Source organism: Pogona vitticeps, chromosome 1 (assembly GCF_051106095.1).
Source record: "Pogona vitticeps strain Pit_001003342236 chromosome 1, PviZW2.1, whole genome shotgun sequence".
NCBI classification, from domain to species: domain Eukaryota; kingdom Metazoa; phylum Chordata; class Lepidosauria; order Squamata; family Agamidae; genus Pogona; species Pogona vitticeps.
Window position 1 is genome coordinate 46,573,181 of NC_135783.1, and position 16,972 is coordinate 46,590,152.

At 40.1% G+C, this 16,972-nt stretch overlaps 1 long non-coding RNA gene across 3 annotated transcripts in view; it reads right to left on the minus strand.

The window, feature by feature from the left end:
* The window catches only part of LOC110074684 (uncharacterized), a 105,090-nt gene that overhangs the window by 74,526 nt on the left and 13,592 nt on the right, over positions 1-16,972 (minus strand). For 2 of the 3 annotated variants that reach the window (XR_013540411.1, XR_013540409.1), the window contains one exon: positions 7,948-8,071. The exons of the other annotated variant lie outside the window; for it this stretch is intronic. This is a non-coding gene — a long non-coding RNA (uncharacterized LOC110074684). The remainder of the gene's footprint in view (positions 1-7,947; positions 8,072-16,972) is intronic. 3 annotated transcript variants of the gene reach the window in all.

Below are 16,972 nucleotides of genomic sequence, written 5' to 3' on the forward strand. Positions count from 1 at the left end.
CACTTGCTGCATATCATCCATTCTACCTATAATGACTCTGTTGGGGTCTTTGCCAGCTGATTTGCCTGTACTAGGACTGACCAGATGGAGTACTATTTGTGGCAAAAGTCTCAGTCCCCATCTGGAAGTTATCAGGATAAGCTAGGATCACCTTCTACTCCCCCCCTCTTCACGGCTCAGACAGGTTCCTACAAATCAATTTATATTAAGATTCATTATGTCCAGAGCTCCAACAGTGTGCATGACATTTTACAGAGTGTGCGAGAGAACAGGTCATCTATTTTCAGTTGCATGTGAGTACGTTTAGCTGTGGGCTCCGGTACCAGAGGGCAGGAATGGGGGAAAATAATGTCCTGAGTTATAATTACTGAATGGCCATATGTTTAGTACAGTGGTGGATAATGTACCTTTAGACTACAACACCTGGAATTCTGAAAATCATAGAAATTCAAACAAGTTGTCTAGCCTCTGGTCTGAAAGAGCAATGCCGGTTGTCTAAGGTACCTAACTTCACTCACTTACTTACACACACGCAAACACACACACACACACACACACACAAAGAATTTGCATGTATCACTGAGGTGCCAAGGACAGCACCTTGGATTACTTCTGCCCAAAGCTAAAGACCCACCAAGAATATTACCAAAAACAAACAAACAAACAAAAAAACAGCACAAGGTGCCTAATGGCAGGACACGGTACCTAGAGCACATAAATTTAAATTGGGAATAGGAGAGTTGTCAGCTATCAGTAATACATCTTTTGAAGATTTTTCTAAGGGCTTCTGGCAGGAAGACAGGAAATGAATGTCCTCTCACTCTCTTCCTCACCTCTATCTACACTCACCCATATATTTATGATTTGAAATTAGCTTCTGTCCTCAATATAAGGATGCTAGTTTCTGCCTGTGTCCTTATATTTTGTGTGGGTGAAGCTGGAGAAGTCTCTGTTTAACCCATTGAGGAACTGAGCAAGGCAATCATTCCCTGGCAGAATGGTCAGATCTAGAAGATTCTAAAAATGTAGCCATTAGCTTTCTAGACTCTCCACATATCTTTCTATTCTGTGCAAACAAAGCCATGTGATTGTTGGTTATTGAAGGGACAACTTAGAAGTAGAACTGGAGATAACAACATCTGATGTGGGCAATAGCCTTATTGATGGATATACGCACGCTTTCCACCATGCTGCATCTTTACCTCTGGGCAAGGAAAGATCCATTGTGATAGCAATGTTGTTGTTTTTTTTCTCTTTGTTTTGTCATCTACAATCAATGGGTTTTGGAAAGGATTGAAATAGGCCAAGTGTCTGGCCTGTCCTTCTTGTGTCAGTTCTTCACCAAAGAAAGTCTGCAACTTCCATCTCCAAATGGAGAGGAGAAGAACAGGAGGGCCTGTGCTATACCCCCTATGTCCCAACAGCACTAATAATCTACTTGGATCTGCCCTGAGGGAAGAGAGGAGTCTTAGCACAAACAAACTGCCCTTGAATTCCAAATTGGACACTAGAGCTGAACAGTATCAATTCTAGAATAGCTTCCCGTGGAACAAGAAGTAGTCTGTCACATGTAGTTCTCATTTTCATTATCATGCTGCCTGTTTTCCACATCAGAATGCATCAGTTCAGTTCCTTAGTCAAGCAAAAGAGGAAAACCCTCTGATACTTGAACCTTTAGATTCCTTTTCTTCAACTGCCCTACTGAATCACTTTGATTCAATGGATGAAATCCTGTTGCTTTGTTGCTGTTGTCAGGTGCCGTCATCTCCAACTTATGGAGACCCTATGAAAAAGTGACCTCCTGCTCAGCTCTTGCAAAGTCAAACTTGTGGTTGTTGTGGGTTTTTCAGGTTCTTTGGCTGTGTTCTGAAGGTTGTTCTTCCTAACGTTTTGCCAGTCTCTGTGGCCAGGATCTTCAGAGGACAGGAGCAGCCGGCCACAAAGACTGGCGAAACGTTAGGAGGAACAACCTTCAGAACACAGCCAAAGAACCCGAAAACCCCCCAACAACCATTAGATCCTGGCCGTGAGAGCCTTCGTGAATACATCAAACTTGTGGGTTTTTTAGAGAGTCAGTCCCTCTTGAATTGGGTCTTCCTCTTCTTCCTTCCAAGCCTTAGTCTTCTTCTGATTTCTTGGCTGAAAACTCCATTTGGAGCAATGATTGACCAAGGTACACAAAATCTATAACAACTTCAATTTCTTCATTGTCAGCATCAATGAAGTTGTCTATTTCCTCTGTAGTCATTATTTTGATCTTTTTGATGTTCTGCTTTGGCACTTTCTCCTTTCACTTTCATGTCATTTCAAGTCATTGCTTCTTTCTGTCAGTAAGATAGTGTCTCTGCATATCTTAACTGATTATGTTTCTTCCACCAATTTTCACTCCTCTTTCATCTGAATCTAGTCTGGCTTTCTGCATGGTATGTTCTGCATACAGATTGAACAGATAAGGGGCTAAAATGCACCCTTGCCTGACTTCTTTGCCTCTAGGAAACCATTCTGTCACTCCATATTCTGCCCTAACAGTAGCTTCTTGTCCATAAGAGGATACGCATCAGAACAATCAAGTGCTGAGCCACACCTTTTCTTTCAGAACAACCCACTGTTTCCCATAGTCCACACTGTCAAAGGCTTTGCTGTAGTCTATAAAGGATAGATTGATCTTCTTCTGAAACTCTTTGGTGCGCTCTAGTATCCAGCAGATGGTTGCTTAGCATAAGCCAAATCATAACTTTTAGTCCATTCTTCCCTGGTAGACAAAGCATCCCCAACATGGTTCTCAAAGAGCATGCACACATGTCTCAAGCTAGCACGTTCATGTGCATGCACGCATACACATGTGTATATGCATGCACACAGATATACACAGAGAGAGAATCGCACCAGAGACAGGTTGTCTGCTGGGCAGGAAAAGACTGAAAGTTAATGTTTGCCTTATGCTAAGTGACAGGATTTCAGACATTAAAGTAACAACTTTCACACAACAGTGACCATTTCCTCATAGCAAAAGAAATGCCTCCTTCCTATTGCATCATCCTTTTCCTCCCCTAAGGCCACATGTTTGTTTGTTTGTTTGTTTGTTCTATTTGTATCCTGCCTGTCTGGTAATTGCAACCACTCTAGGCGGCTCCATAAGAACACCAGTTTTCTTCCCCAGGACAAGTAGTGGCTTCGTTCGTTCGTTTAGTCGTTTAGTCGTGTCTGATTCTTCGTGACCCCATGGACCAGAGCACGCCAGGCCCTCCTATCACCACTGCTTCCCGTAGTTGTGTCAATTTCATGTTGGTTCCTTCGCAGACACTGTGCAGCCATCTCATCCTCTGTCGTCCCCTTCTCCTCTTGCTGTCACACTTTCCTAACATCAAGGTCTTTTCCAGAGAGTCTTCTCTTCTCATGAGATGGCCAAAATATTGGAGCCTCAGCTTCAGGATCTGTCCTTCCAGTGAGCACTCAGGGTTGATTTCCTTTAGAATTGATAGATTTGTTCTCCTTGCAGTCCAGGGGATTCTCAAGAGCCTCCTCCAGCACTTCCAGTGGCTTCACCCCCTTCCTAAATATCTACTTTTTAGAATACAGTACTATCATCATGCTCCCTATGCTTTGGGACACCAGCTTGACTTAAAACTCATTTGCAATTGCAGAAGAATCCTAAAATACTGAAACTCAGGCACTGATACACACAAACTCTGCTCCTGGTTGCCATCTGCATGTTGTGCCAGGGTTGTTTGGTGTGCACTAGTCAGCTTTTTAAAACAGCAGGTACCCACCACACACACTCTACTATTTTCAAATACCATACCAAATGATAATCTGGGCTCACAGATGAACCCTCCCCTGACTGGCTGTGAGAAATTGGCTATGAGAAAGGCCAGCCTTAGGGTTATGTTAACAAGTCAACTGACCCTTTTTCTTCCGTTTTATCAAACCAGATTTCTCAGGTCAAACCTTTTAGGAAATTGTCCATTCCATCTCCCATACTACCATACCTCTTGTCCATTCCTTCTTTCGACCCTTCAACCAAACCCTGTGGTCTTGATTTGCTCCCAAAATTTCAATTCTTTGTCCTCTGCATTGTCCTAGAAGGGTGGGAAGTGGAGAACAGGGGCTCAGCTCCCTGTGGGTAAGGAGAGTGGAGTCACCTGACTATTTAGACTTTTGCCTACAAAGGATCTATGGACAGATGAGATCCACCCAATGAATGCATGGCTCCCTGAGGGAAAAGGCATGAGTCCTAGCGGCAGCTTTAACAGTATGGGTCCCATGACTTGGAGAGCACTGGACCGCAGGGCATGGTTCCCTGAAGGAAAAGAAGAGGCCTTAGTGGCGGCTTTACTGGCATAGAGCTGGAAAGAGCTGGAGCTTTAACTGGGCTCACCAACCCCAGTTAAAGAAAAGTGCTTGCACAGTATCCATTGAGGGGAACTAGTCAATGAAGGTCTGACTTCTAGTGGGACATGGGAATTCACCAACACAGCCTGTCCATTTCTACTGAGCGCTGTTGCAGCTTTGCCATAAACATTGCTGGTAGATTATTACTTTCTTGGTCCTGTTGCAAACTTTAACGTGGAGGAGGTCACTGGCTCTAATGCCTCTAAATACATGTCTGCAGTTTAGCACAGTGAACTCTCTACTTAAAGTCTGCCATGGCCCCCAAACACATGATGCTGTTAAAGTTTCCCCACCCATTTATGAGCAGGGTTTTCTGCACAAGAGATGCAAGCACACAACTGCAGACATTATCATGGGCGAGGTTTGGGTTGGAGTATCTGAAAAATGGCGTATGTTGGATTCAGAATTAATCTATGCCCCTTTATTAGTTTTTGGACTGAATAAGGGGGGCAGGTCATAACCCTAACTTCTACTTCGAGGTGCATCTTATCAGTTTCAGTGGCACTTGCTCTTATATAAGTGGGTATAATTCTACAGCTGACATAATTTGTGCCTTCTGGCTTTAATCGTACCATAGGACACATAATCTAGCTAGAAAGCTACATTTTACTTTTATGTTTTTATTAGACAATCTCTCCATATTCTTCTGCATACTCAAGGTAGTAAATGTTTCTTATTTAAAGAAAGTCAAAGTATTAACCTCAATCAAGTCTGCATCACTTGCGAAGACTTTTGTTTTTGTTTTGTTTTTTATGTACAATAAAAATTAAAAATAAATAAATGAAATAAATAATAATGATGAAAAAGCCTTGGTAAGACTGGACAACAAAGCTGTGTATAGCCAACAGGAAGTTAGAGGACCTGGAAGCAAAATAGTACAATACATATTAGTAACCGAGTCTGCAATCATATGGTCTTTGATACTTTGACCTTTCATTAAACATAGAGAGGCGAAACCCTGCTGTTTCTCCTAAACCCTGATGTCCGTGTGTGTGTGTGTGTGTGTGTGTGTGTGTGTGTGTGTGTGTGTGTGTGTGTGTGTGTGTGTGTGTGTGTGTGTCACACATTTTTCCTCTTGTGTCTGGGAGCACTTCAGTGTGGGGGTTAAGTGAGCTATAATGCCAGCAAGCAGAGGTACAAAATGGAAGGCAGATGGAAATCTACCGGTAAACATCTGGATAATTTTTAGGAGATCAGCAAGCGTTTGATCCCCATTTCTTTAACAGTATCAGACAGAAGACGCTGCCACTTGACACTCTAGTCACCTAGAGTGGTCCTGACCCGACCAGATAGGCGGGATATAAATTAAATAAATAAATAAATAAATAAATAAATAAATAAATAAATAAATAAATAAATAAATAAATAAATAAATAAATAAATAAATAAATAAATTAGGCAGTTTAGATGAAGAAAGTTGGGACGGAGAGCTAAGAGTGGACTTCTGTGTGAGAGGACTGTCAAGCTCTGTTCTAGTACTGAAAAGCAGTGCCTGAGTGTGCAAACACCATTCATTAATTCCTAAGTTATGTCCCTCCTCATCACATACTCACACATTTTTGCATTGAGGGACTTCCAGATTTTAGGGGGAAAGCCCAGTTGATCTCATAAGCCTGAAATATGATTGTTCTTTCTTTTCTAAAACCTTGTCACATTATTCTGGTTTGAAAAAGAAAGTATATCAGTGATCTATTTGTGGGGAGATAACATCAAACCATCAAATCTTAAGAGACGACTCAAGATGTTTCGCTGCTTGAGGCAAAGTAGGAAGTAACCCTTGCCCCCAAATCACAGCATGAAGTTATTCTGTCACCCGAGGCAACAAATGCTACAAGCTTTTCTTCCGTACTCCTTACCATTAAAAGATATTAAGTGTGGATAACCAACATCTGCTGTCTGCAGCAGCCACCTCACTCTGTCTAATGATAAGGTCTGCTCTGGACAAGTTTGTATAGAATGATTGTCCACCAGCATTAAGTGTGTTAAAGGTAATGGGGTGCAAGTCAAGTTATACTGGAAGAGATAAATCTCTTCGCATACAGGGTAGATACAGAGAGGATCTTCTCATGTTTCCTAATCTGTTTTCTAGCTGTTTTGATTTGTGCTGACCTTCCTGTAACTTAGAATGATGTTCTTAGGGATCCTTCCTTCTTGTATTTCCTTCTTGACTTTTTCTCGGAGAAGACAGAAGAGACATTTTGCCCTTGTTTGTGAGATGTGAGGGGGCTGCCATGGCTCCCTACATCTTTACCTTAGTCAGCTAGAACTAGGATTCTTACTGTCTATCGTTCCTGTCTCGATGTAGTTTTCTATAACCACCAGCTTCCTCATTTTCTTAGAATAAGAAGCATAGGTGTGATTTATTTCCAAAGAGAGCCATATGCTCCACTAAGCATTCTGATATGCAGGGGCTGAATCCACAATTTAACTTAGCTGCTGCTTAGCGCTGCTTGCTCTGCTAACAAAATGTAGGTGTGATTTGTCTTTCCTCCTCATAGACCCACTTATTCATGCCCCCAAAAGAAAGCATTACCTTTCTGCCTGCCTTTCTCCTTACTCGTTGCTAGAAAATAGTGAGTTCTCACCCTCCCTTGCTTCCACGTCCAGTCCAATTTAGAACATTAATTAGTGATGAATTACCAGCGTAAATCCTATCCAAAGCCTCAAACCCACTGTGATGAATTCCTGCGAGGAACCTAGAAAATCTTGTGTTAATATCTTTCTTTTCTTCTTCAAGCAATTACTTTGCACTTCATTTGTCTGCAAAGTGCCCACCCGCAACTACAGCTCTGGAATATGGAGTTCAGACTTCATCAATTAATTATTGAATGGCTTATTATTTTACACTGATAGATGATTAGACATGCATACACCCCATATGTAAGCATCTCCTTAATTATTAAATTTTAACAAATGGCACACAAATATTCCATTGAATCTATGTGGGCCTTTTAACTCTATAATTGCTTAGCTTTTATTTTATTACTGTTTAAACAAATGAACAGTTCTATACCGAGCTCCAAATGTTACATTTTAAAAGGAACTCACTGTGTTATTCATTACCTCTTCACAGCCAGGCTGCTGCTACCATTGCTGCTCATGCAAGTAATTTGTTGTTAGCAACAGGCCAGGAAAATACAGGGGAATATTGTTAAGCCAATTCTTATATTGAAACTTGGAAATATTTACAAAAATGCCAAAGGGGAAAAAATCAAAAAATACTTCCCTTGTAACATAAGATTGATAGGATAATGTCAAAAAACCTGAAAAATTACAGTTAAAATGTCTCTAAAACTGTGTTAAAATGTGCTTTAAAAGTAACTTTTGAAAGGAATGAGGTGTTACTTCTTAATCTAAATAACTTAGATACTACTCTTTAGACCTAGCATATAACTTTGTAACTACTAGTTATATCATTCTTTACTCAAAGTAAACGTTACTCAAAGTTTCATATAACTATATTAGTTGTAACTATTTGCTTCCAAGCTGTCCTTTGTAGCCCTAATTTAGCAACTGGATCTTTATGGCCCATACTACAGTGGTCAAAAATGGTACCTTCTTGCTTTCTGAAGCTTTCGCTTAAAGCTCAGTTCACATGCAGATGTTTCTTTCTGTGCGGTGTTTTTCCCTTACGAAGCCTCCCTTTTAACTTTGGCCACTGGATCCTAACTTCCTGGACCTAAGTGGTGAAAAAAGACATTGTCATGCCTAGTTTCATCAGTGCCTCCAAAGCAAAACATTTTACTTCTTTAAGTTCAGAGACCATTAGGAGACAAGGAAGGAAAACTCTACAGTTTCTTTCCATTCCAGATACTTGACATATATTACTTCGAGTGTTGACAAGCATGGCACAATAAGTATCTTTTTCACTGATCTCTTGGCCCCATTTCAGGTGAAACTGCCTTCTGCCCACTAGCTCTCCCAAATGCCAACCAGTACTGGGAATGAGTTTATTCCTTCTGTTATCATGACTGTATCTCATAGCACCCAATCTCTGTGAGTTTCTCCTCCGGAACCTTTAAAGTGCATTCCTCTTTGTGAAGTCTGCACACACAAACACACAAAGCTTTCTTTACCAAAGTGCTGTGGTTTATGTGTTTTATGTTTTTGTGTTTTGCGCTCTTATTGAGCACGTTAATTGAAAATAATTTAAATATTTTGTCCATCATATTGAGCATTTATTGGAAGTAAGTAGAAAAAATTATGGTAAGTAATGAATAATGCCAGATAATATACCATGTTTTTCAGTGTATAAGACACCCTCCACTTTTCTAACCCAAAATTAAGAAATCTAAGTGGGGCTTAGCAAATGTAGGGTAAAAAGGATCAAAGTGCTGCATAATGGCTTTGATCCCTGCTTTCTACCTTTCTATGCGTGGCTTAGCAAAAGGAGGGGGAAAGGGATCGAAGCAATTCCATGAGTGCATAATCTGCAGCTACCAGGGCCAGGAATATCTTCAGGTGATTGTCTTTAAAAAAAGAGGGGGAACCTTTCTCACTTCTGAGCATTTGTCCTGAGACAATTATGTCATCCCAGTATGTCTGGAACAGGCCAATTGGGTCTAAGCATCACTAAGATATCTATCTATCTATCTATCTATCTATCTATCTATCTATCTATCTATCTATCTATCTATCTATCTGTCTGTCTGTCTGTCTGTCTGTCTGTCTGTCTGTCTGTCTGTCTGTCTGTCTGTCTGTCTGTCTATCTATCTATCTATCTATTTATTTAACTTATATGCTGCCCACACAAAGAAATAGCAGGACATACTGCATAGGATTACCAGGAATTGGCCCAATGTCATTGGAAGTCATTTTGCCACCATAAGTAAAGGACAAGATGGTGTCCTCCATTTCATATAGCATAGGCAGCCTGGCTGACAGTTGAATTTTGCTTTAGATATTGGTAGCACAATGACATCTTACACCACACTTGAAGGCATCATGTTGACTTAGAAGGCACAGAATTGACTGTCTGGAACAAATATCTCTTTTCTTCAGCAGACAAGACTGACCAGGGTATCTGCTGTCTGAGGTGATGCCTCATTCTGCTTCATGCTGGGAGCCATTCTTGGCAGGGCCATGAATAGCAGTTTAGAGCAAAGTAGGATCAAAGAGCAAACAAGATTGGAAAGTAAAACTCAAAGACAAGACCAAAAAACAAACCAGGAGTCAGGGCTAAGGAGCAAGGTAAGATGCTTATCAAAGGTGGATTTTGTTGATCTAGGAGGCTCAACTGTATCAAGAGGCTTTTCATGGTTCTTCTTCTCCAAAAGATTCCACTGACCAAGCTGGGTGGGGTTATTCAGTCCAGGTATGGGAGGTTTTCAGTAGTAAAACTGTAGTTTAGTGATTCATTCCAGAGAGCAGCTGCATGCGGTTCTGAATTCTTCACCAAGAAATTGTCTCTTTGCATGGCATGGTAGTTAGCAGTTTTTGATAGGGCTTCTCCAAAGTAGAATGTTCCCTGGTTAGGGTTGTGCCAGATTTTTATAGCGTTCATTTTGCACAATGGAAGGTAACATGGGGGCAGGTCAAAGTTGTCCCCAAAAAGATAGTATTCCCCAGGGGCAGGGGAATTCCTTTAATTGCAAACTCTGATTTCCACCACTCTTGTCAAAGTATATGCCAAGATGCCAGAAAACTACAGTACTGGAAACTGGGCTATCAATCACATCTTTTAAAGTGCCAAAGCAGAGGCATAGACTTTTCAAAAGAACTCTGCAAGAACTTATTTTGGTAATTTTGTGTTAAACACAAGGAACAGAAAGAAACTATATCTTTTGCAAATGCAGGTTATCATTTTTGCTTGCTAGCAGTCTCACTGGTAGCATGCAGACCTGTGTTTTCCAACAGATTGGTGAGATGGCAACTTCCATCATCTCCAGCCAACATGTCCATTCACCGATTAAAAAAAGAAAATTGCACATGTGTGATCCATAAAATGCAATAAAAGAAATGATCATCTATCTAGATTCAGTAAAAGACTGCAGCATTTGGGAACCTGTGGTCAGAAAGATGTCTTCTTCCAGGGAAAGAGAAATGTACATTAGACTCACAATCAAATAATGAAGGACCAATTTGAAAAGATTAATTTGAAGCAGTCATCATCCTGGGATAGGCTATCACTTGATATTTTCTATGCATTTCTATTTGGGTTACCCCTGTGGTTGTTTATCATGAGGGATGATCAAATGCTACCTACTGAGGTATTTTTTAGCAATTAAAACTTGGATACATTTGCAGCCACATTACAAAAACAGTGAATGCCAGAATTAATCTGGTTACCAATATACCCAAATTAAATCAAATGCCAGCATATGTTAGCCGGCTTGTAGAGAACCCATGGGAGCCAGATGATTTAAAAAGCCAAACTCATCACAAGGCTTGGCGCTTGTTTTTTCTCTCTGGCAGGGATAGTAGCTCTGTGAAGCTTGAAAATGCTATTATGATCCTTTCTGCAGCCTGGCAAATGATGGAGCATGATCTGCGTGGCTGCCACAAATGTACAGCATGCTTTCCAAGCTCCAGTGGAGCAGAACAGGAAATGCACAAAGAGGTGCCTGAATGTCCTCTACTAGTTGTCTGCTGATTCATCCAATCAATGGACACACCAGTTTTCTTCAGTCATTCAAGAAATATAAGCAGAAGAGACAGACAGGGACACATGTTGGATACAGGAAACTGCACTATAGACAGATGTGTTCAACTACATGTGATGCCTGGAACACAAAACAATACACGACTTTTTAAAACCAGTATTGGCCTTGATGAACAAAAACACCTAACTTTTCTCACTCTCTTCTTGTTTCCATGCTTCCACCTAGAGATGGCATGAACAACTGGTTTGGTGGTTTATACCAGCTCATTTAGTGCCGCAACATGTATTTGGCAGTTTGGTGGCCCTCCCCTTACAGTATGTGCCCACTCAGAAGCAGCACCGGGAGAAAGCCGGAGCAGGGAAGTCAGGATGCCACTTCTGAGTGGGTGCCCACTGGAAGGGATCGCCACTGAACCGCCAAACACCTGTTCTGGCAGTAAACGAACTGGCACAAACTGCCGAACCAGCAGTTCCTGTCCATTTCTATTTCTGTGTTATAGGACCAAAGTCAGCACCCCACATCATTGGCCAGCTACGATAGCTACTAGGCTAATAATAATAATAATAATAATAATAATAATAATAATAATAATAATAATAATAATAATAATAATAATAATAATAATTATTATTATTATTATTATTATTATTATTATTATTATTATTATTATTATTATTATTATTATTATTATTATTATTATTATTATTATTATTATTATTATTATTATTCTCTCACATCCATAACATGATAGCCTTAATTCTTGGAATAACATCTACATTTTCTTTCTTCTTTCTGTGTTCTTGAAGTAGGGATTAATCACTTCTGCCTCGTAGTTCATTTTAAGTATACTGAAGTAGAAGAAAATCAGTTTTTAAAAAATTATTTTGTATTTGTAGAAAAATAAAGGTATGAAAGAACTACGGTTGTCCATGTTGTGCACTCTCCCTTTTCTTCTATGCCCCTCTCATCTCTGTTCATAGCTTGGGCAGATTATTCCAGTGCTTTAAGCAAGCATACCGCCTTCTTTGAGCAAGGATGACAAGGGGCAGAGTCAGGTACGTGTACACCACAGGCAAGGATGATTTTATCACACCATGTTCACGTTTCTTAAAAAGTGTGTCTAGCTTCAAGTGTCCCTTTATATTTATTAGCTAGTCTGCAGAAAACTGCAAGTGAATGTGAGATATCGTCTCAGTGTTCCTTGGCAGAAAACCAGAAGAAGTTATCACTTTGTATTGAACCATAAATCTTATAAACAGCTCTGAGGTAAACATGTCGGTACAAAACCTGGTGCAGGAATACCAGGCTAATGTAAAGGATCCCAGTGAATTTTTCTAAGTTTACATTCGGAAGCTCAGGAAAGGCCACCTTGAAGGAAAGTCCACCTTGATGAAGTTTTACAATCCAAAAACTATTCTCAGATTTCCCACACTATTTCCCACACCATTTCGCGTGATCCTCAAAAGCCTCTGTGTTGTTGCCTGTGCAGAACTGCTCCTGTTACCATAACTGCTTTAAAAATAATTATAAGGGGGATGTTCATGATCTGTTGAGGGAGGCTGCTAGAGTCAATGAGAACTGTTAGGTAAAGAAGGCTTTCTGGAACATCTCAAATTAGCTAATCTATCTATGATGTCTTTCCTATTCTCTTCACCTGATCTCAGGTCAATTCTGAAATAGTTTTGAGTGACTTTGAGAGAACTCATGGGTCTCCTTTTTGTTTCTAATTAGTAAAAGGTATGTGCAAAAACAGATACCCAGTGTGCACTTATGGATAGAGTGACAGGCTAGGACTCAGGAGGCCTGGGTTTGAATTTCCTATCAGCCACAGAAACTTACTGGGGGCGTGGAACTTGTAAAACCAATCTTTAAATATCTCTTTTACTCTCAAAGTCCCATTCATTTTGACTTGACGGCACAACAATGGGAAAAAATGAGTTGCAGTGATGTGTGCCAGTGGTTTTCAAAATCGATGAAGCATGGAAGCTTGGGCCCTGATTAGAATGGCTACTGTCTACTCCTCCATTGCATTCTTTCTTTCTTGTTTGTTTGTTTGTTTGTTTGTTTGTTTAGAATACAGTCCATTAGTGCACAAGCACTATTCTGGGCAGTTAACAACAGGTTAAAACGAATACCAAAACAAGCAAACATTTAAAACACAATATAAAAACTGGATTGCACCAAAACAATTTACAGAAGCAGCGGAAAAGGAGATGAACCAAATATCAACTTGGGTCAGTATGAAAGCCCTCCCTAAAAAAGAAGATCTTGAGTTTTCTTCTGAATAACAAAAGGGAGGGAGCCAGGTGTAGCTGGTCTGAGAGGTGATTCCATAAGGTTGGAGCCACCCAGAGAAGTTTGGTCTGGGAGGATCTGGTGGGTCAGGCAGACAACCTTGGGGTCAGATGTCCCAACAAGCAACATGGTGCCAAACTATGGAGTGCTTCATGTGTAAGAGTCAAAACCCTGAATTGATCCAGGATACAACAGGTAACCAGTGCAGGCAAGCCAGAACCAGATTGATATGCTTAATTTTGCTCAAAAGGAACAAACACTAGAAGGGGGACAGTTTAACAATTTTTAAAAATGATCTAAAAATAAACAAAAGAGGGTTAAACAAAGACAGATCAGCAGATAAAATACCAAAACAAAGCCACGAGGTAAATTAAATGCCTGCCAAAATTAATAAATCATAAAAGTTGAAAAGAAACCCTGCTGACGAGGCGTCAAATAGATCTCTTAGATAGGCAGAAAGCTCCAGAACCTAGGCATACGGATGGTGAAGGCTTTCTCATATGTTCCATAAAATCTATCTCTAATAAAGAAAATATGAGAATGGAAGAGGATTTTTGTTTTTGTTTTGCAACATTGCATGCTGCCTTTAGAAGGTGTGGCTGGGAGGGACCTTTCTGGGCTAGAGAGACTGTCAATCTATCCAGCACTAACCAATTGTACCCTTCCACCTCTGAGATCAAAAAGAATCCTGCCATTCCACTCAGCCTTCGCCCCACCCTGACTCTTTTGTCTTCTGGAAACAGTCATTGAGATCTGTTGTTGAGAGCAGTCATGTTTTTTGGCTTTGCTGTTTGATCTGTTCACAACGGTAAGTAAAGAAATATGTTTTCTTCTTTCTGCTATCAGAGTGAGTTATTGAGACTGTAAGTTGATGAGAAAGGGGGGTGAAATAAGCTGGGGAACTTGAAGCTACTCTGTTCAGTGAATCCTTGCACATCTGCTGCACAGCTAGGGGAATTTAACCAACGTTCAAAACTCTGCAACACTTTCCACATCTGCTATCCAAACAGGAAAATGCAGTGGAATCTAGAACCAGAAGTATATTGGGATGAACTGACGTACATTAAAACACAAGTCAAGGAGAAAGACATGCACATTTATTCAAATACCTTCCTCAAAGAAGGGGCAAGAATTCTTTACAGTGTCAAGTATGCTCCAGCAGGCTTCGCCCTGGAGAGTGAACCTGGCAGTTCACCTCAACCAGGCCTCTTCCTTCTTAAACTTTCATTTCTCTGTCCTGATGAACTTGTAAGCTTCAGCTTGTCAGCTGAGAGTGAGCAATTAAAGAGACAAAGGACTGAAAAATACATAACAAAATCCCTGCAAATGGGCACCAGGCGCCCCAGGAATGAAGCTGGCACATGTTAATGATGAACATGTTTTGGGTTAATTTTTAATGGGCCGCAGCTAAAGTGATGGATCTAAGATGCAAGATGGTGTCAGCTGGGGAGCATTCCTGTTTAGGGAGAAGGCCTGCTTATTCAATATGACAGCCTCCACCTCCCTGTGCTATTATTCTCAAGTTCATTTCTCCAGCTCAGCAAGCTTTTCTGGGACACCACTAAAATGGAATTTTGTGGTTTCTGTCACTCCTTATCCAGGAGCTGAAGATGAGGTTTTCTCAGTCACATGTTTTCGGGAACTTAAACTCCAAAGGAAACAGCTGCATATCCATCTGGCTGTAACACTGAGTGCCCATGTCTTGCATTTCTCCAGTAACATCTGTGCTTCCTTTTTATCTGGGTAGCACTAAACAGGTGCTAAGCACTGGGTCTTTTCTGGATCTGTTACGAACTTTTAATTCAGGACCTGTTGAGCTTTCTTCTCAGAAAGTCTTTTTTTCACCATTTCCCCTTAAATGCCTCAAGAAAAACTGGAAGATTGATTGGCGTCCTTAACCTTTTGTGCTTGTTCTTTTTATTTATGTCTCTAATATTTCTGGCTGCCTGATCTATACTTAGAGGCAAACATGACATATAGCAACAGGTGACAAATGTGTTTTTTGGATCAGGGTGACTGGAAGATAGGTTAGGTTAGGACCTACTGATAGATATCTCAGATTTGCAGCAGATCAACAAAGAATACTGAAAATCCAAACATTTAAAAATTGGCAACAACAAAATATAATTCCTCATTTTTAAATGACATTGCTGAAATTAAGAAATCTGAGATTTGAAGCCTGTATGAGCATTGCTTTATCAAGTCTCTTTCAATTTATGGTCACCTTATTAATTAATTACCTCCTTTCACAGTGTATTTTATAATCTAAAAACTGTGGATTCCTTAATTGGGATAATCCCTCTTATATTAAATCTTCCTCTTCTCCCACTGTCTTCAAACTTTCCTACCATTATTGTCTTTTCAAGTAAATCTTCTCTTCTCGTGATATTTCTTTAAATGGTGACGGGGAATGGTATATATGTGAGTTGGAGAAATGTGGGGAATAGCTTTGTATTTACTATTTGCAATATGATCGATCATCTCTTCATTCTTTAGAAAAAAATGATATGCTCTAAGCACAAAAGCTTCAGTTTAGTTACTGGTATTTCTGTTTCTAGTGAGAGCTCAGGCTTGATTTCATCTAGAACCCCTTCATTTCTGTTTCTGACATAGCATGATATTTGTTTGTTTATCCCACACAACTAGTGAGAGAGCCACTACTCTAGGCAGCAAACAAATTATAAGAACCCCATAAGTTCTCCTCAAACACCACGTTTAAACTGATTTTTTCCCTGTCAGCTTTCTTCACTGTCCCACTTTCACTTTTTACTAATTGGGAACAGGAATGATCGTTGCCTTCGTCTCTAAGTGATACAAAATCTCTCAGACAGAATAGTCACCGACCATGTTGGCTGAGGGACTAATAGAATTGTAGTTCAAGAAAATCATTTTGCCAGTCACTGCTTTCTAATAAATACAAATACAGTGGTGCCTCGTTTAACAGGCGCTCCGTTTAGCAATGAAATCGCTTAGCAATGACTTTTTTGGAGTGTTTTTGCGCTTCGTTTAGCGATGGTCCCTATGGGCAATTTTCGCTTAGCGATGGTTGGGACCATGCTTCGCATAGCGATTAAAATGGGTCCCCTGCTTCGCTTAACGATGGTTTAAACAGCCTCATGTTTGCTGGTTTTTAAATGTTTTTCTGTTATTTATAAAGTTAAAGTTTACTGTTTAAAATGTTTGAAATCATAAAGTGCACTTAATAAACACTTTGTTAACCAAATTTGACTTTGTTCTGACTCTTTTTTAATTTGTTGTTGTATTTTTTCCCCAATTGAGATGCATTGAATAGGTTTCAATGCATTTCAATTGGGGAACCGCGTTTCGTTTAGTGATGTTTCCTATGGCGATTTTCGCTTAAGGACGGCAATTTGTTCCTATTGGAACAGATTATCCAGTTTTCAATGCATTTCGATGGGAAACCGTGTTTCGCTTAGCGATGAAATCGCTTAGCAGCAATTTTTTGGAACGAATTAACATCGCTAAGCGAGACACCACTGTATGTAAATCTTCTATCACATTTACTGAGATGTATGACTCATTTAAGTTAGGAGAATATTAAGCAATATTCTGCTCCCAAGACAAATGCACATAGAATTCGATCTTTGAAAAGGACAGTGTAACTTTTAGCAGTGAATTGCCATAAATTAAAAAATATTCATGAGCGTTATCTCTTGCATAAT